Source organism: Cervus canadensis, chromosome 7 (genome assembly GCF_019320065.1).
Source record: "Cervus canadensis isolate Bull #8, Minnesota chromosome 7, ASM1932006v1, whole genome shotgun sequence".
NCBI classification, from domain to species: Eukaryota; Metazoa; Chordata; class Mammalia; order Artiodactyla; family Cervidae; genus Cervus; species Cervus canadensis.
This window is the reverse complement of record NC_057392.1, coordinates 475,038-496,387: the sequence shown is the minus strand read 5'-3', so window position 1 is coordinate 496,387 and position 21,350 is coordinate 475,038. Positions and strand designations below refer to the sequence as shown.

At 38.1% G+C, this 21,350-nt stretch overlaps 1 long non-coding RNA gene across 1 annotated transcript in view; it reads right to left on the bottom strand.

Moving 5' to 3' along the window:
- Positions 1-606: 606 nt before the first annotated feature.
- Positions 607-21,350, bottom strand: part of LOC122445225 — a 33,124-nt gene continuing 12,380 nt past the window's right edge. The window contains exons 2-3 of the long non-coding RNA XR_006270483.1: positions 20,575-20,695; positions 607-6,308 (exon numbers count right to left, since the gene is read on the bottom strand). This is a non-coding gene — a long non-coding RNA (uncharacterized LOC122445225). The remainder of the gene's footprint in view (positions 6,309-20,574; positions 20,696-21,350) is intronic.

Below are 21,350 nucleotides of genomic sequence, written 5' to 3'. Positions count from 1 at the left end.
CCCCCAAAACCATAACCCACCTAACCTGAAAAAACTATCAGACAAACCCAAATATCAGACATTCTACAAAACACCTGACCAGTACCCCTCAAAACTGTCAAGGTCATAAAAAGCAAAGAAAGTCTGAGAAATCTGCCACAACCCAGAGGAACATAAAGAAACACAAGGACAAATGTAATTTGCTCTTCTGGGAATGGACAAAGAACATTAGAGAAAAACTAATAAAATCCAAATAAAGTATGGAATTTAATTTTTAATAATATACCATTATTTGTTCATCTGCAATAGTAATATATTAACAATAGGGAAAACTGTATATGGTGTATGTTGGAACTCTCTACATCATCTTTGAAACTTCCCAGTAAATTAAAAACTATTTTAAAATAAACATTAGTTTAGATATAAAAGTAGATTATAGCCATTTAAAAAACATCCTTATCTTTTAATTATGAGATAGCTGAGCCAATATTCAGTCTTTTGTTCTCTAAATTTCCTCCTAGAAACTTTTCCTGACTAGCTATCTCAGAGGACAATTGCATTAACCCAAAGATTTCCTCATGAAGAAGGTATATGAGCTTCACTCTGGTGAAATTTTCTGGTGTTCACAATGATATCAGTAGCTGTTTCAGTTAGCCTTGAAAAGTCACTGAATTTCTGAGTTATTAGAAATTAGACTAAAATTAGTAAAATTACAACAGATAAAATTGTTTTATTACTCTCACTCCTTCCATAGGGCTGATCCATTCAGCTTTGAGTGGTTCTGGATTCAATCACATCTGAACAAGAAATGTATTGATTTCTTTCTAGAGGAATGAGCTTCAGTCGATGTCTCTGGGAATAAATTACATGATGGAACTGATTCCACTCAAAGTCATTATTAACTGATTTGTTTAAACATCTATGCAGTGTGGAAGCCAGAAGAGGAAATTATTTTATGTTATGTAGTGAAGATTTTACACATATCTCTTCATCTCTAGTTGTTCTCATGTAACCAAATTCAAATTTCAACCTAATAACGTTAAAATGAAGTTCTCATCATCTTTCATTTTTCTTCTGTCTTCTTTCTCTCTCTCTGCTTCTCTTGAATTTTGATCCATTTCCCCCATATTTCTCCATGCCTTACAAAGATACCTGAGGATGGGAGTTTTTTAAGGAAGTCTGTGTGCCCACTGCTGGGTGGGATGGGATGGTAGATGAAAATTAACCTTTCAGCCTAATGAGATGCAAGACCAGTTAAGTGACAGCACTACCTCCCCTATGTGTTCACACAGCTGCAGTCATTAAAATGACCTATAGGCTTTATTGTGGCACATATTCAATTAAAATTCTTTATTAATGGGCTGAGGATGAATAGGAAATGGGGAAATTACTGAACAAATTGCTACAATCCATCCCATTCTCCTTCCTTTTTCCTTCACTAATTAGTTTCTTTCTTTTTTCTTTCTTTCTTTTCTCATTTTCTTCCTGTAAAATCTATATCCTTTACTTTGTGTTTTAATCTGCATTTATTTTTGTTTTCATTATCATGCATGCATGTGCACACACAACGCATACATACATACACACCCCTAGGGGTGCACCAATGTTGACCCTCCCTGAAGGGTTTCTTTGCCATGAGAAACTACTCTTTGCAATTTCTTGAAATTCAATAATAGTTTTTATATAGAGTTCTAAATTTCATAGAATGGATAAAAGTATGCCCTATTTGGGGTAAACATTCGGTATTTGACTAGAATTTCACAAGAATTACTGTATATGGTGTTTCTTACTTCTAGATAAGAACTAGATAAGAACTTTTTTAAATTAAAAAAGTCAAATAGATCTCTCTGCATATATGCTGATGAAAATCATTTAGAAACTTGCATGGGGTTTAAATTTTTATATTATCTTAAATGGGAAGTCAGAGATCTTTCTTAAAGTAAATAACTAGAGAGAAAAATATACCTACTGATAAAGTTGAAGTGAACTATCCAGACAGTAGTTCAGACCCAAACTATTCTTCCTCAGTGTAAACAGACAGAATAAATCCCCCAAAGATATTACTCAGATCTAAACTATGGACCAAAGATGTGTGCCAGTGGTTTCTGCATTTGACTGTATACATACCTGCCTTTTAACACTGAGTAATTATTTTTTTGGTCATCCATTATTTATTTTTCCAAATGCATCATTTTCACATATCAGTGCTATTGGATCAGATGTAACAAAAGACACAGAAAATTATCAAGGCACAATTTCCACCCTCTGGGGAATTGTAATCCATTTATCATATTATTAAAATATAAAAAAAAAAAAAACAAAAGCTTGTCATCATGAATGTTAAGACATGCAGGTAGATTGAAAAAGTCAGTCTTACAATGACGTTCCTCTTTGGCACTTACCTACCCACATCCACCCACACCCACCTAGAGGCACCATATTAAACAAAAGATACTGAGGAAATATTTTAAATATTGCCTAACATTCATATATTTTCCCTTTACTCTGAAACACCACATGCATCACTACTTGTAATCTTTGATCCACTCTGAGGTTTTTTAAATTAGTTAATTTATTTTCGGCTGCATCAGGTCTTGGTCCTCTGGGCATGTGGCCTCCAGAGCGTGTGGCCCTAACTGTGGCACTCAGGCACTCTACTTGTGGCATGCGGGGTTGGCATGGGAGATCGTAGCTCCCCCTCCAGGGATCAAACCACATTCCCTGCATTGGAAGGCGGGTTCTTTACCTCGGGGCCATCAGAGCAGACCCCATCCATGCTGCTTTTTACCTTGAAGTAGTGATGAGGAGCAAGTCCCCTAAAGTGTACCTGGCTCTGTCTCTTGGGAAGCCCTGTGACCTTGAACACCTATAATGTGCTCAATCTATAGCTCAGTTTCCTTATCCAGTAAGTGATGCTAATAATAGAACTTATAGCATTGTTGTGAGGGGTAAATAAATTAATAACAGTATTTGGATAACAGCCTTTGGCACACAGTAAGCTTTTCTAAAATGTTGGCTTTTATTGTTACTGATCCAGTAGTTTGCTACTTCCTTGGACTCAAGAACTAACCCACAGACAAGATGCACCATGCTTCTGCACGGAAATGGAGAGGTAGGTTATCAACAATAAGACTTCTATCACAATGCCCTGGTAAATGGGACATAGAGATACTTAGAGAAGACAAGTTGCTTTTTCAATCTAGGAGAGTATGATAAGCTTTCAAAACCACAAAATTTGTCATTTTCTCACACAAACAATTCCCTTGTGGCTTATCTGGTAAAGAATCTGCCTGCAAAGCAGGAAACCTCAGTTTGATCTCTGGGTTAGGAAGATCCCCTGGAGAAGGGAAAGGCTACCCACTCCAGTGTTCTGGCCTGGAGAATTCCATGAGCTGTATAGCCCATGGGGTCTCAAAGAGTCTAACACGACTGAGTGACTTTCACTTTCACTTTTCACACAAACACATAATTATACTTAAATTCTACATACAATACTTGCTTTAAAAATTCAGAATAGACTTGCTTTTATACAGGTTGAAATGGTAGTGTGTGATATTGATTTATGGCTCTTTTTAGGAAAATAATTCTGATACATGACCAAATTTTATAGCTTAAAATTTGGCTGAAATTTAATTTCCTTTTCCTTGTAACTCACTTTAAACATTACATTTGGTTAATTGTTTGCTCTGAGAACTTTATGGTGGCATTTAAATGGAACCTCAAATTCTGACCCAAAGAAAGATGTTAAAGCAGTTTAGAAATTTGATCTATAAGAATTCTTTTCTCTTCAAGCAGAGCTATCATCAGGAGACCATTAACAAAAACAGTTTAAAAAAAAAAAATTCTGTTTGTAAATAATTTAAGCATTTCCAATAACTAAAATAAATAAAAGCTACACAAGGAGAACACAACCTTCTCCAAAGAGACAGCCATGGTTTGGCTTTGAGTGAAAAGAATAATTTACATCAATTTACAAATTAAATATCAGTATGACAAACATGAAGACAGTCAGTATCCAATGTGGGAATGTTATTAAATAACTATCATCTTGTAGTATGTTTAAATCAGTTAATTTGTTTCAGTTCATTAATTTTTAAATTAATACATTCTATATGTTCTTTTGTAAAAAAAAAAAAAAAAAAAAAAAAACTGCAAGGATTTTCCTGTAGCTCAACATTGCCCTCCTATGGACTAAAAACCATAATATAGTATTTCAAATGTGTGTAAAGTAAATAAGAAAGTTATACTCCAATGGGACAAGTTTTAAAATAAGCGGTGAACTCTCAGAATTCTGACTAGCAGCACACACAAGTCTCCCTAACATGACCTTATTCTATTGGAACGTCTCACATGGATCAGTGCTGTGCTGAAAACAGTTCCTAGATTTAGGTCACTCTTCGGTCTTGTGGGTGGGCAACAAGTCCAGACAAATGAACAACATGGTGAAAAGTCAGTTACTTATTTTACTGAGCCTGGCCAATACTTATAAAAGGCTTTTGTAAAAAATTTTGGAAAATTTTGTAAAAATTTACAAAACTTTGTGGGTTTCTGGGAGGTATGGAGAGCTTAAAAATAAAGGAAACTTTCCATTAGTTAAGAGAAAGATAAAAAGTGCTTGTGTATTTTACATTTGAAGCTGCCAGATAGAAATAAGCCTGATTCTGCTAGGAATTCAGCTGGACTCTGGACTGAGCTTGTGTAAGTAAAAGTCAAACAGTTGGGCAGGATAGAAATAACTGTTGAGTCACAGGATGGGATCAAGCTGGATCAGGCAAAAAGAAAATGGGAGGAGGTTGGGAAGATTATTATTATTATTTTTTTTAATAAAAGCCTTTGGAGAATTTCACTCTTCTTTTTTGAAATGACAATATTAAAATTATCTGTGTGTATACACAGATGATGGTCAAAAAGAGTAAGTGGCTCAGTAGCAGTCACTTTCATACAATGTGCATGCAAATAATATTCTTTAATCATTGTGAAATAATTATGAGTAAGTTGGGGGTAGATTGTTTTAACCTCTATAAGCCTCAATTTTCTCATTTGTAAAATAGTGCTGTTGTTCCTATTTTGCAAGTTCAAGAACATAGATAAGAAATACAGTGATTAAAGTCCCTTACTTAACAAATATTTTGGTACAGAGAGGAAGCTTTATGAAAGGTGGCTGATTAATAAATAATAAGTATAATTATCACTTTAGATCTTTGAATCTGTCATATCCTTTCACACATATTGTTAAATTTCATTATATTAAATACAGTACCATTATTAGAGTTACTGCTCGGTGGTATGGCTTCCCTAGAGCTTTTTAGAGTAGAGAACAAAAAGACCAGTCTAGTTGGAGAAATTTTCAGAAACTCAATGAGAACAAGCAACAAATTCATCATCTCAAGACACACTCACAGGAGCATAAAATTTCACTGAGTCTTCATTGTAAAAACACATAGCCATGATTGAACATTTCAATTGCCCTGGACTTGAGTCCCTTCTAATCAACATAAAGAAAATCTTGCATTTCAAAAAAAAGTGGTGGGAGTCATTTGTAAGAAAAGCTGGAGAAATGAGTCCAAGACCTTCATCTCTAGGTCAAAGTCTTCGTCCTTGAGAGTTTTTTCTAAAAATTTTATCTTTTCTCTGTGGGTTCTGGGTGTGCCCCAGAACCTGGGTGTGCCTCACTCTACATAGCCTTGTGCATGTGTGTGTGCTAAATCGCTTCAGTCACGTCCAACTCTATGCGACACTATGGACTATATAGCCTGCCCAGTTCCTCTGTCCGTGGGATTCTCCCGGCAAGAATACTGGAGTGGGTTGCCACGCCCTCCTCTGGGGGATCCTCCCAACCCAGGGACCAAACCAGTTTCTCTTACATTTCCTGCACTGGCAGGAAGGTTCTTTATCACTAGCACCACCTGGGAAGCCCTGTACATAGCCTTCTTTGGGTTTAACTAGTGCCAATCAACTTGGCCTCAAAGATAGCATGTATGCCAATTTTGTCCTCTTCAATATCCAGCTTGTTTCAGTAAGTCAAACATTACCTGCAAGAAAAGATGGGGAAGGTAAAGATTCCAATATTTTAATTATGTTTCAGTCACAGAAAGGAGCCAAGCAAGTCTTCGGAGGCAACAGAGAATGTTACCTACAACACTCACTTAAGAAATGGAGCTGTAGGATTTCCCTGGTGGTCCAGTAGTTAGGAATATGCCTGCCGCTGGGAACAAGATGGCAGAGGAGTAGGTACACATGGAGTACATCTCTTTTCACAGATACATCAAGAATACAACTTCAGACACAGAAGCGCTTACAGAGCATCAGCTGAGAGTGGGCAGAAGGACCTGACCACCAGAAAAGAATATATAGAACCATGCAAAACTCAGTAGGATGAAGGAACTAGGGGGAAAACAGGAGTATTTGTAGGCCTGGGCCTGCCCTTGTTGGGTGGGGGAACTGAAGCAGGGGTCTGATCCACACATTGGGGCAACTGTCTGGGTCCGAAGAGAAACATTTGAGGCTGAAGGAAGCAGCTGATCTGTGACAGCCTAAATGGAATGAGAATCAGACAGTCCTTGCCATAGCCAGGGACAGGGGTGCAGGTCCCCTAAATGGCGCAGCAGCTGGGAGCTGGAATGTAGGGACTGTGGAGCAATCCCAGGGCGAGGGCTGCTGTTGACTGCTGGGAGACGGATCAAGGGGATGTGAGGGAGGAGAATGTGGAGGGAAATTCCTGTGGAGGAAAGCCAGGCAGTCATGGAAGCAAGGCGATACTGCTGAGTTATGCCTAGGGGGTGGAGCCATCAACATAGCTCTCTCTTCCCACATGTCAGCACAGGCAGCTGAGACAGCCTGGCCCGTGAAACACCTGATAGGTGTATCAATAGAGTAGTACCCTACCCAGGGCGCCCTTTTAAGTGCCTTACAAGTGGAACAACAGAGTAGGACCCTAGCCAGGGGGGCCAATTTATGTGCCTGATGCACCAAACAACAGAGAAGGACCTAAGAAAGGAGCCCTCTAAGTGTCTGAACAGGTGGAGCAATGGAGAAAGACTAGCCAAAGAGGCCTTCTGATCACCACCTGCCAGAGGCTGGAAAAAAAAGACTCTGATAGGGCCATAATTTCTGTAGCTGAGACAGTCCATGTCCCTGCACACTTGGTGCCACCAGGGTCCCTGCAACTCAAGCAGCTTCACTATCTTCATGTTCAACCCTCACTGAGGCAGAGCTTCCACAGGCATAAAAAAAATCTTGAGTCTATACCAGGGGGTCGCTTCACTTGTGTCCAACTCTTTGCAGTCCTGTGGACTGTGGCCTGCCAGCCTTCTCTGTTAGGGGGGTTCTCCAGGCATGAATGCTGGAGCAGGTTGCCCTACCCTTTCAGAGCACTATATTTCCTGCTTCCCTAATCTCCAACTCCCCTGAGTACCTGGTGCTGCTAGGGCCCCTGTGACCCAAGCAGCTGCACCACCTCCATACCTGTCCCTCACAGGGGCAAGCCCAAGTCCTCCAGAGCAGTCTCAGGAGCAAACCCCAGTGGACCACTCACATGCAGAGGTAGAAATAAAGCCACAGTTGAAACCCAGGGGCAGTGTGGCTAAGGAAGAGGACCCAAAACCTTCCCACTGGCTGTACAAGCTGCAGATTAAATTCACGCGATCAACTAGGCAGACTCGTGTCTATGGATGGAGAGGGCAATGGCGCCCCACTCCAGTACTCTTGCCTGGTAAATCCCATGGACGGAGGAGCCTGGTAGGCTGTAGCCCATGTGGTCGCACAGAGTTGGACAGGACTGAAGCAACTTAGCAGCAGCAGCAGCAGTGTCTATGGGATAGATAAAAGGACACCGAGAGTTCCCACAAAAGAAAATACAATAGTTCTGGCATTTGTAAACATTGGAGGCAAGAAAACACAAGAGGAGGAACAGATTAGAGTCTCAGCTGCCCTCACTGCATGTCCAGAGACCAGCACAGGATTGGAAGTCATCCTAGGGAGGCAAGGTGGACTGTGCCTCCCTTTAAGGGCAAGGATGCTGACAGCAGAGACTCAAGAAAAACATTTATTATTCTTATATTTTTACTTGCTCTGAAATTTCTTTTGGAATTTTTTTCCTTCCCCCCCAACCCCCATTGTGGTTGTCAATTTTATTAGCATGATAAAATCTATTTCAACTTTTCAGTTTTTTTTCAATCACATTTTTTATTTATGTTATAAACTTCTGTGTTTATGTTGGCCTTTTGTAGTTCTGTAGGGTTTTCCTTTTTTTCTCTTTCTTTAATTTAAATTTTTAAATTTTTTAAACTTACTATTTTTTTCTACATTTTTCCTTTGTTTTCCTTTTCCTACTATTCTACTCCCCTTGCAATTAATCTTTAGTATATATAAATCTTCTTTATTTACCTCTATTTAACTTTGCATTTCTATTCTTTCTTTTCTTTAATTTTCTCACCATACTTGTTAGTTGTGTTTTCATTGCTTTATTTTTGTTTTAGTTTTGTTTTTTAGTTTGTGCTTTGGTTAGTTTGGTTCTTAACAGGAGGATATCATTTTTGGTTTCTTTGTTGGCCAGGTCAATCTATTGGACTTTATTTTTGTAGGACAGTTTTGATTTTGTTTATGGGTGTACATATGTGTGTGTATATTCCATAATTTTAATTATTATTTGCCTGATTTTGTAATTGCCATTTGTCTGGGGTTAGTCTTTGGTTTCTTGTTTGGGGGTATTTGTTTTAATCCCATTTAATGCCATAACAAACCACCTGTGGAATCTCTGTTCCTGGCCAGAGATCAAGCCCTGAGCCTTTGGAGTGGGAGCACTGACTCCAAGACCTTACACTACTAGAGAACTCCTAACCCTAGGCAGTATCAAATAGTGAGAACTCTCACAAAAGCAACCACTTGAATACAAGACCCAGCATCACACAACTACCAGTAGCACCCTGTGTAGGACACCTCATCCAAACAACAAATAAGACAAAAATACAAACCAAATCATCAGCAGACAGGATTACTGCCTCACTCAGCCCTGTCCATCAAAGGAAAAATAAAAAAACAACCCACCTCCTCCCACTAGAATGCAAGCAAAAGTTACATACTACACAAAGCTTATACAAACCACTGGACCAAACTTACAAAGGCAGAAATCAAAGAAAGAAAGAATTCAACCTTGAAGCCTTGGAAAAGGAGACCTCAAACACAGTAAGTTAAAAAAAAAAAAAAAATGAAATGGCAGGGAAATACCACAAAATGAAGGAACAAACTAGAAACACACAAGTCCAAATAAATGAAGAGGAAATAGGCACATTACCTGAAAAAGAATTCGGAATAATGAGATTAAGGATGATTGAAAACCTTGAAAATAAAATGGAGAAAATGTAATAATCAATTAACAAAGATCTAGAAGAATTAAAGAATAAACATACAGAGACAAACAGCATAAGTACTGAAATTGAAATACTCTAGAAGGAATCAATAGCAGAATATCTGAAGCAGAAGAATGGATAAGTGAACTGGAGGATAAAATGGTGGAAATAACTGCTGAAAAGCAGAATAAAATAAAAAGAATGAAAAGAACTGAGGATAGACTCTGAGATCTCTGAGACAATACTAAATGCACCAATATTTGAATTATAGGGGTCCCAGAAGAAGAGGAGAAAAAGAGAGGATATGAGAAAAATTTTTAAGAGATTACAGTTGAAAATTTCCCCAAAATGGGAGAGGAAATAGTCAACCAAGTCCAAGAGGTGCAAAGAGTCCTATACAAACCAAAGGAGAAATATGTCAAGACACATACTAATCAAACTAATAAAGACTAAACACAAAGAATATTAAAAGCAACAAGTAACATACAAGGGAAACCCCATACGTTTAACAACTGATCTTTAAGTAGAAACTCTGCAGGCCAGAAGGGAATGGCGGGATATATTTAAAGAACTGAAATGGAAATATCTATAACCAAGATTACTATATCTGGAAAAGATCTCATTCAAAATTGATGGAGAAATAAAAAGCTTTTCAGACAAGCAAAAGTCAAGAGAATTCAGTACCACCAAACCAGCTTTACAACAAATGTTATAGGGACTTACATAGTCAAGAAATACAAGAAAAATATCTACAAAAACAAACCTTAAACAATTAAGAAAATAGCAATGGGAACATATGTATCAATAATTACCTTAAATGTAAATAGATTAAACACTCTAACCAAAAGACACAGATTGGCTGATGTTTTTGACACAGATTGACAAAAACAAGATCCATATATATGCTGTCTACAAGAAACCCACTTCAGACCTAAAGAAACATATAGACTGAAAGTGAGAGGGTGGAAAAATATATTCCATGCATATGGAAAGCAAAAGAAAGTCTGAGTAACAATACTCATATCAGACAAAATAGACATTAAAATAAAGACTATTACAAGAGATAAGGAAGGACACTACCAATACCAAAACCAGACAAAGACAACACATAAAAAGAAAACTACAGGCCAATATCACTGATGAACATAGATGCAAAGATCCTCAACAAAATTCTAGCAAACAGAATTCAGCAACACATCGCAAAGCTCATACACCATGATCAAGTTGGGTTTATTCCAGAAATGCAAGGATTCTTAAATATATGCAAATCAATTGGTGTGATACACCATATTAACAAATTGAAAGATAATCTCAATAGATGCAGAAAATAGCCCTTGAGAAAAGTTCGCAGCCATTTATGAGAAAAACTCTTCAAAAATGGACATACATGGAACCTATCTCAACACAGTAAAGGCCATATATGATAAGCCCACAGCAAACATTATTCTCAATGATGTAAAACTGAAAGCATTTTCCCTAAGATCAGGAACAAGACATGGGTGTCCAATTTCACCACTATTATTCAACATAGTTTTGGAAGTCCTAGCTACAGCAACCAGAGGAAAAATGAAATAAAAGGAACCCAGATTGGAAAAGAAGTAAAGTTCTCACTCTTTGCAGATGACAAGGTACTATACATGAAAAACCCTAAAGACATTATCAGAAAATTACTAGAGATAATGAGTGAATTTAGCAAAGTTACAGATACAAAATCAAAACACAGGCATCACTTACATTTCTATATACTAACAATGAAAAATCAGAAAGAGAAATAATAGAATCAATTCCATTCACAATTGCAACAAAAATAATAAAATATCTGGGAATAAACTTACATAAGGAGGCAAAAGAACTGTACACAGAAAATTGAAATACACTGATGAAAGAAATCAAAAAGATGACATAAACAGATGGAGAGATATTTCATGTTCCTGGGTAGAAAGGATCAATATTGTGAAAATGACAATACTACCAAATGCAATCTACAGATTCAATGTGATCCCTGTCAAATTAGCAATGGCATTTTTCACAGAACTAGAACAAAAAATTTCACAATTCATATGGAAACACAAAAGACCCCGAATATCCAAAGCAGTCTTGAGAAAGAAGAATGGGGCTGGAGGAGTCAAACTTCCTGACTTCAGAATATACTACAAAGCTACAGTCATCAAGAGAGTATGGTGCTGGCACAAAAACAGAAATACAGACCAATGGAATAAGATAGAAGCCCAGAAATCAACCCACACACTTATGGGTTTCTTATTTTTTACAAAGTAGGCAAGAATATACAACGGGGCAAAGATAGTCTTCTCAATAAGTGGTGCTGGGAAAACTGTATGGTTACATGTAAAAGAATGAAATTAAAACTCTTCCTAACACCATACACAAAGATAAACTCAAAATGGATTAAAGGCCTAAATATAAGACCAGAAACTATTAAACTCAGATGAAAACACAGGCAGAACACTTGATGACGTAAATCAAAGCAAGATCCTCTATGACCCACCTCCTAGAGTAATGAAATAAAAACAAAAGTAAACAAGTGGCACCTGATTTACCTTTCCACAGTAAAGGAAACTATAAACAAGGTGAAAAGACAGTGCTCAGAATGGGAGAAAATAATCACAAATGAAACAACTGACAAAGGATTAATTTCTAAAATATACAAGAAAAATAAATAAATAAAATAAAATATACAAGGAGCTCATACAACTCAATACCAGAAAAACAAACAACCCAATCAAAAAGTGGGGAAAAGATCTAAAGAGACATTTCTCCAAAGAAGACATACAGATGGCTAACAAGCACATAAAAAGATGCTCAACGTTGGTCATTATCAGAGAAATGCAAAGCAAAACTACAATGAGCTATCACCTCACACTGGTCAGAATGGTTATCATCAAAAAGTCTACAAACAATAAATTCTGGAGAGGGCATGGAGAAAAGGGAACCTTCTTGCACTGTTGGTGGGAATATAAATTGGTACAGCCACTATGGAAGACGGTACGGAGATTCCTTAAAAAAAACTAGGAATAAAACCATATATGACCCAGCAATCCCACTTCTAGGAATATACACTGAAGAAACCAAAATTGAAAAAGATACATGTACCCCAATGTTCATTGCAGCACTATTTACAATAGCTAGAATACAGAGTGAAAGTCACTCAGTTGTGTCTGTCTCTTTGCAAACCCATGGACTACATAGTCCATGGAATTTTCCAGGCCAGAATACTGAAGTGGATAGCCTTTCCCTTCTCCAGGGGATCTTCCCAACCCAGGGATCAAACCCAGGTCTCTTGCATTGCAGGCAGATTCTTTACATGTTGAGCCCCCAGGGAAGCCCATCTGTCCATCAACAGATGAATGGATAAAGAAGTTGTGGTACATATGCACAATGGAATATTACTCAGCCATAAAAAGGAACACATTTGAGTCAGTGCTAATGAGGTGGATGAACCTAGAGCCTATTATATAGAGTGAAGTCAGAAAGAGAAAGATAAATATCATATACTAATGTGTATATATGGAATCTAGAAAGATGATACTGACAAGTTTATTTGCAAGGCAGCGACATATTGACTGATGGACAAACAGACTTATGGACACGGGGAGAGTGGAGGAGAGGTGAGCTGTATGGAGAGAGTAACATGGAAACTTACATTACCGTATGTAAAATAGCCAAAGAGAATTTGCTATATGTCTCAGAGAACTCAAACAGGGGCCCTGTATCAATCTAGAGGGTTAGAATGGGGAGCGAGATGGGAGGGAGTTTCAAGAGGGAGGGGACATATGTACACCTATGGCTGATTCATGTTGATGTTTGAGATAAAACAACAAAATTCTGTAAAGCAATTATCCTTCAATTAAAAAATAAATAAATTTAAAATAAAAAAGAATCTGCCTACCATTGCAAGAGACATGGGTTCAATCTCTGGTCTGGCAAGATCCCACTTGCCATGGGGCAACTAAGCCCATGGGCCACAGCTACGGAAACCAGCACACCCTATAGCCCATGCCCTGCAACAAGAGAAGCCACAGCAATAAGAAGCCTGTGAACAACAACTAAAGAGTAGTCCCTGCTCACCACAAGCAGAGGAAGCCTGTAACAGAGACCCAGCACAGTCAAAAGCAAATAAATATTAATAAATAATTTTTTTTCAAAAAGAATGAGAGGGTCTTTTCAAAATGAAAGACCTAGAGCTATGAGAAATAACTGTTATCTTGCCATTTTGATGTCATCTACTGTCTTGCCCCTCAGAGGACACCAATTTTGATAATCATAGATGAGAGTCCCTTTGTAGAAGCCCAGGAGTATAGCAGAGAAGTTTGAGCACACTACTGGGGCAAAAAATAGATGAAATTCATTGAAGAGGGTATGAGGAACTGTTTCGCTAAGCCCACCATCCCCTCCCCCAAGGTAGCACAACTTAATGCCCAGTGTGGTATGGTGTCCCAGTCCTACCTGACCTTGTGACCCCATGGACTGCAGCCAGTCAGCCTCCTCTGTCCATGAGATTTCCCAGGCAAGAATACTGGAGTGGGTTGCCATTTCCTCAGAATATGATGTGTCCCATGGGGCAAAGTGAGAGTGTATGCCCAGCTCTCCTAGCTGTGTAGGAGGCTGCCTAGGAGAACCACTTCTTTCTCCTCCCACCCAGAATACTGAGGAGTGCTGAACAACTCGGGGGTCAGGCTGGGATAATAGCAGTCAGGGATCTCTGAAAATATCAAATCAGACCCTACTATACTACTGCTTTCCAGACTCCTTCAGAAAGGCTTCCAACTGATCCATGTTGTTGTACAGCAGAAATACACAACATTGTAAAGCGATTATCCTTCAATTACTTTTTTTTTTTTTTGCATTTTAAAAAACAAAATCCTTCCATCTATGAGCCACTGGGATTGCCCTGCAGGAAGAACCCCTCAACTAGCCTAGGGTCACCTTTAATATTCTGTGCGTCTGTCATAACAACCCCATACCACAGATAAATTCAAAATATTAGTGGGTAGTATTAATATTAACCACCTAAAAGGACACTACCCAAGAAAACAGAAAGGGACCTAAGCCAAACCATGAAGAAATTTGAAATAATGACCTTGTTTTAAATTAATTCTAAGGCACTGTTCTAAGTCCTTTCATATGAATTGACACATTTAATCATTGTAGCAAGCCTATAAAATAGGAGTACATTGTTTACTCATATTTTACAAGTTTGGAACCTGAGACTCACAAAGGATAGTTTCCTTATTCAAGATTACACATGTAGTAAGTGAATGTACTCACACTGAAGCCAAAGATGAAGCCAATATTCAAATCAAAAGTGTCTAGTTCCAGAATTAAAGCTCTTACCACTACATGATACTGGCTTTCTAAGGTATTATTACTTTTCGTGCATATTTTTTCTCTAAAATACACTGCAAATCAAAGACGTTTTTGTACTAGATTTATTAAACATGTCTCCCTCTACAAGGTGGGCTTCCCCTGGAGAAGGGAATGGCTATCCATTCCAGTATTCTGACCTGGAGAACTCCATGGACAATATAGTCCACGGGGTGGCCAAGAGTTCGACACGACTGAGCCACTTTCATTTTCATTTTCCCTCTACAAGGTAAAGCTATGAGCTTGTATAATTAGACTTGTACCTTATTAAGAAATGAGGCAGTGAAAAATTGTGTCTTCTTCTGCAAGGGGAGAGGAGCTGGTGAAAAGTTGCTTTTCTTTTGATGAGTAGAGTTTTGATGAGAGCAACATGGAAGGACTGATCATGAGTGATCACACTAGGGTTGCTTTTGCTATGGATGGCATTACATAATCCCTGATTAGATACTGTTCAGAGACCCAAATCTACCCTGCTATCTCTTTGAGACATGAAAAGGTAACCCTGTGTCCCTAAGCCATGGTCAGGAAGGGGGGACCCCTAACAGCAGTTACAGAAATCAATACTTGTCCCAAGCAAAGAATGCTTGCACTCTAAAATTAACCTATGCTACAATAAATTTATGAAAATGAGAAAATCATAGTTAATGACACGTTCTCCTTTGTTTATAATGTCCAAGTAAGTAAAGGAAATCTTTTCCTTTAGTAAGTCCTTGATATAAAAGCAATTTATTTAGCTGGTCCATTTGTTCAAATCAATTTACATAAGCTGCTGGAAAATTGGTCTGGAAAGAGTGCTAGAACAGCCCCTTAAAGAGAATCTCCCTAACAAATTACTAGAGATCTTAAGCAGAATGGGACGTGCCAGAAGTCTGACTAGTTATGGGTTTCCTAAGTGGTGCTAGTGGTAAATGACCTGCCTACCAATGCAGGATACATAAGAGACACTAGTTAGATCCCTGGGTCTGGAAGATCCTCTGGAGGAGGAAATGGCAATGCACTCCAGTATTCTTACCTGGAAAATCCCATGGATAGAAGAGTCTGGCAAGCTACAGTCTACAGGCTCACAAAGAGTCAGAAACAACTGAAGCAACTTAGTACACATGCAGAAGACTAGTTAATTTTAGAACTAAATTTTCACAAGGAAAAAAATGCAAGCCCAGTTATAGCATATAGAATTGAGAATAAAATGAGAATCAAGTTGATAACCCCCAGAATTAGTAAGCATTAGAAAACAGCAAAGCCTTGGAAGATATGTAGTTCCTTTTATGAAGGAACTCCAAACTCTATCAGAAAATTAATAAATTTTAATGTAAAGTTGTTATTTAAGACAATTATTGATGTCAGAACAATAATGAGGATTTATCAACAGTAATCAAGAATTTTATTTAGGAAGAATGCACAGTGGCAGAGAGGGAAATAAGGCAGTAAATTAGAAATAAGAGCAAAATTCAGGTCCCGTTAGCTCTGAAGAAGACACATCTATTTCAAAGATCAGCAAAGGACTGAATGCTAAATGGGAGGAAGAATTGCTGGCAGCTGGATATCACAAGTTAAGAACTATATATTATAAAGAGAAACACTGAAAGAAGTCACTTATTTCAGAAAGAGAAATGGATTTTTTTTTTTTTTTTTACAGTGCTTCAAAGTATTACTATTCAGGACTTCACTGGTAGTCCAGTTGTTGAGAATTGCCTACCAATGCAGGGGACAATGCTTCAATTCCTGCTCTGGGAAGATTTCACATGTTGTGGGGCAACTAAGCCCGTGCTACATAACTGCTGAGTTCACATGTTCTAGAGCTCTGCTTCACAACAAGTTACCACACTGCAACTAGAGAGTAGCCCCCACTCACTGCAATTAGACAAAGCCTGTGTGTAGCAACGAAGACCAAAAATAAATAAATAAATACAGCCAAAAATAAATAAATTAAATGCTAAATTATGATTCAGAAGCAAGCAAGAAAAAAAATAAAAAAGTCAATTAGAGGATTTGAGCCTCAGACACATTTACTGAACTAGACATTCCCGCTATATTCATGGCCCTAAATGCTAATCTTGTGTCTATAGACAAAAACATCATGGCCATGCAATTCCTTCTAAAAGGTGTATTTGGAAAACATTAACAAAAACTTCCCACCTTCAAAAATTGATGGGCCATGGAGATAAGAATAAGGAAAAAAAAAATACTGACTTTTTCATTTTAAATAATTTCCCTAAAGGATAAGATCATTTTGGGAGTTGAGCTGCAGTTGGTTAACCACTCAAGCTGCGAGTTTTAAAGTTGCACACTTTCGAGTTCAGAAATAAGAATCCATTGTAAAGGAGGGAAAGAGGCTGATTTTCTTTTAAGTACATCATCTGGTTTTGAGGATATGATGTTTAAACGGAAAGTCAGTGTCTTCAAAGGAAGATGTGGAAAGATGCATGGTACAGAGAGTATGCCACCCACAAGGAAAACCTGGAGAAGAAAGCATGTGTGGTTGTGTTAAATAAGTCTGGTCTTGTACTAAGGTTTTCCAGCTTATTTGCCAGATTGCTGAAATGGCAATACAAAGACATAATTATTGGTTTGCCCAGTGAGAATTATAGACATCTTGAGATAAAAGGAAAGCATCACAGAGATCACAAGCCTAGATGACTTAGGTCACAAACCAAAGTCCTTGCTGAGGTCAGGGACATGAGTGGATAAAGAGAGCCCAGTGGGGACTGTGGCCATCAGGTATGTGTGTATCTCTTGTGAAACAGCAGGACACCACTTAGTTCTGGCTGCTTCTTCCACGCGCAGACCTAGCCTCTGCATTGCCAGGTCTTCTGATTTCTGAGAAATGGGAAACACAGAGTTACATGTAAAAAAAAAAAAAAAAAAAAAAAAAACAAAAAACCTAGTTCTAATTTCTAAGAAACAGGAAAGACAGAGCCATATGTAAAATAACCTAGTTTGGTTTGGTTTTGTCATTTTATTTATTTATTGCACTCATCTCACACACTAGTAAGTAATGCTCAAAATTCTCCAAGCCAGGCTTCAGCAATACATGAACCGTGAACTTCCAGATGTACAAGCAGGTTTTAGAAAAGGCAGAGGAAACAGAGATCAAATTGCCAACATCTGCTGGATCATCAAAAAAGCAAGAGAGTTCCAGAAAAACATCTATTTCTGTTTTATTGACTATGCCAAAGCCTTTTACTGTGTGGATCACAATAAACTGTGGAAAATTCTGAAAGAGATGGGACTACCAGACCACCTGACCTGCCTCTTGAGAAACCTGTATGCAGGTCAGGAAGCAACAGTTAGAACTGGACATGGAACAACAGACTGGTTCCAAATAGGTAAAGGAGTACGTCAAGGCTGTATATTGTTACTCTGCTTATTTAACTTATATGCAGAGTACATCATGAGAAATGCTAGGCTGGAGGATGCACAATCTGGAATCAAGATTGCTGGGGAAAATATCAATAACCTCAGAAATGCAGATGACACTACCCTTATGGCAGAAAACAAAGAACTAAAGGGCCTTTTGATGAAAGTGAAAGAGGAGAGTGAAAAAGTTGGCTTAAAGCTCAACATTCAGAAAACTAAGGTCATGGCATCTGGTCCCATCACTTCATGGCAAATAGATGGGGAAACAGTGGCTGACTTTATTTTTTTGGTCTCCAAAATCACTGCAGATGGTGACTACAGGCATGAAATTAAAAGACACTTAATTCTTGGAAGGAAAGTTATGACCAAACTAGACAGCATATTAAAAAGCAAGACATTACTTTGTCAACAAAGGTCCATCTAGTCAAGGCTATGGTTTTTCCAGTGGTCATGTATGGATCTGAATTGCACTATAAAGAAAGCTGAGCACTGCAGAATTGATGCCTTTGAACTGTGGTGTTGGAGAAGACTCTTGAGAGTCCCTTGGACTGCAAGGAGATCCAACCAGTCCATCCTAAAGGAGATCAGTCCTGGGTGTTCATTGGAAGGACTGATGCTGAAGCTGAAACTCCAATATTTTGGCCACCTGATGCGTAGAGTTGACTCATTGGAAAAGACCCTGATGCTGGGAGGGATTGGGGGCAGGAGGAGAAGGGGACGACAGAGGATGAGAAGATTGGATGGCATCACCAACTAAATGGACATGAGTTTGGGTAAACTCCGGGAGTTGGTGATGTACAGGGAGGCCTGGTGTGCTGCAGTCCGTGGGGTCGCAAAGAGTCAGACACAACTGAGTGACTGAACTGAACTGAATGGAATAGACAAATTTTAGGGCAATTTCAGGTTCATGGAAAAACTGAACAGAAGGTGCTGAGATGTCCCATAAACCTTGCCCCTACACATATATAGACTCAAAGGTCTGATTCCTAAGGTCATCTTATAACTAGTGTGTCAAATGGCTTCTCAATTCCAAATGCCCTTCAACAATTTTTTTTTTAAATGCATAAACTTTAGATTTTTTAGGATAATTTTAGATTCACAGTAAAACTGAGCAGAGACTGAGGAAAATAGAGTCTCTGTTTTCATTCTGTCTCCACACACACACATAGCCTCCTCCTGATCAATGTCGCCCACTGGAGTGGTACACCTGTTATCACTGATAAACCTACATCAACGAATCATTATTCTAGAGTTTACACTGATGTTCACTCTTAGTATTGTACATTCTATGTGTTGGGACAGATGTATGACATACCATTTAAGCACAGAGTCTTTTCTTTTATTTTGACACGAGTATTTTCACTTACCTAAAAGTCCTCTGTGCTTCAACTATTCAGCCATCCCTCCCCACAACCCGAGGCAATCACCAATATTTTTACTATCTCCATACATAGTTTTACTTTTCCAGAATGTAATATAGTTAGAAGCATATAGTACATAGCCTTTGCAGATTGACTTCTTTCACTAGTAATATGCATTTAAGTTTCCTCTGTGTCTTTTCATAGTTTGACAGCTCATTTATTCTTTACCATTGAATAACATTCCTTTGTCTGGATGGATCACAGTTTACTTACCAATTCACCCACTAAAAGACATGTTGGTTGCTTCCAAGTTTTGACAATTATGAATAATGCTCCTATAAACATCTATGTGCAGGTTTTTGTATAGACATAAGCTTTCAATTCATTTGAGTAAATACCATAGAATATGATTGCTGGATTATATGGTAAGAGTGTGTTTAGTTTGTAAGAAACCACCAAACTGTTTCCAAAGTGGCTGTCCCATTTTGCATTCCCACCAGCAATGAATTAGTGTCCCTACTGTTCTGGCTCCTCTTGAGCATTTGGGGTTGTCAGTATTCCAGATTTTGGCCATTCTAGTGGCTGTGTAGAGGTATCTTGTTGTTATAAGGAGTTTTAAAATGTCCAAGGCTCTTTGGTTAAAAGATCAAAATGTTTATATTGCTTAAACCTCTGGAATAATTTAATTAAGACAAGAAAGGGAAAAAGAAAGGAAGGAGGGAAGAAAAGAAGGAAGGGAGGGAAAGAGGAAGGAAGGAAAAGAGGGAGGAGAGAAGGGAGGAGGGAAGGGAGGAGGGAAGGGAGGAGGGAAGGGAGGAGGGAGGGGGGAAGAGAGGAGGAGAGGGAGAGAGGGATAGATGTAAGGATAGAGAGAAGATAGGAAGGAGAAGAGGAAAAAGAAAGAAGGAGGGTGAGAGCTTTGTGAATCAAATAAACCACATCTATGGGCTACCAGAGTTCTAATTCTTCTCAACATGTCACAGATAAGACACTTGGCCAGGAAAAGGGAAGAGCCTGGTGAAGATCATGTAGTTAATTTATTGATAGAGCAGTGATCATGTTAGGATGCAGGCTTCCTTTTTCCCACCTCAGTGCTTGCCTGGCTTGTGCAGTCAGATATTTTCAGTAAATCACATTGAAATTCTTACTTTGGCAGCACTCATGCTTTTGTGCTTTGCTCTCCTTAGCAGCTTGGTTGAAAAGTCTCCAGATAAACTCCAGTTCCACAGCCAACATTGCTCTGGTCCATCAAGTAAATCTTCTCTCAATCTGAGAGGCAAGTTGGAAAGAGGGTTAAACACTGATGCTTTATTGAGGTTCCAAGAGTCGGAGTCAATGCAACTGAAATTTTCATTTCATGCTGGGTCTAATGTTTTGGAATCTATGTCTTTTCTTTCTTAATATTTCCAAAGTGTTGGTGCTGAGCTGACTATAAAAGCTGCTCCAGGAATAAGATTTAACAAAGATCTTAGGTTTTTCAAAGTACTCTGACAAATACAGGAAACTTAGAGTCAAATATTCTCTGAAAGAAGCAAAATTCTAAGGAATCAGAGGCATAAAGATGCTGAATCAAATGAAAATTATATAAAAACTTAATCGGGATGGGGAACACATGTAAATCCATGGCTGATTCATGTCAATGTATGGCAAAAACCACTACAATACTGTAAAGTAATTAGCCTCCAACTAATAAAAATAAATGAAAAAAATTTAAAAATTTAAAAAAATAAAATTAAAAAAAATTTTTAAGGGGCAGAAGGGTGATAAAATAAATGAGAGGGAAAAAAGTCATATATCCAGTATAAATAAAAATTTAACACTATTAAAGAGAGATACTATTGCATTAAATTATAAACAGTTCAAATGTTGTTTTTATTTTTAAGGAAAGAGATCCCTCAATACAACTTCAATCATACACAGAAAA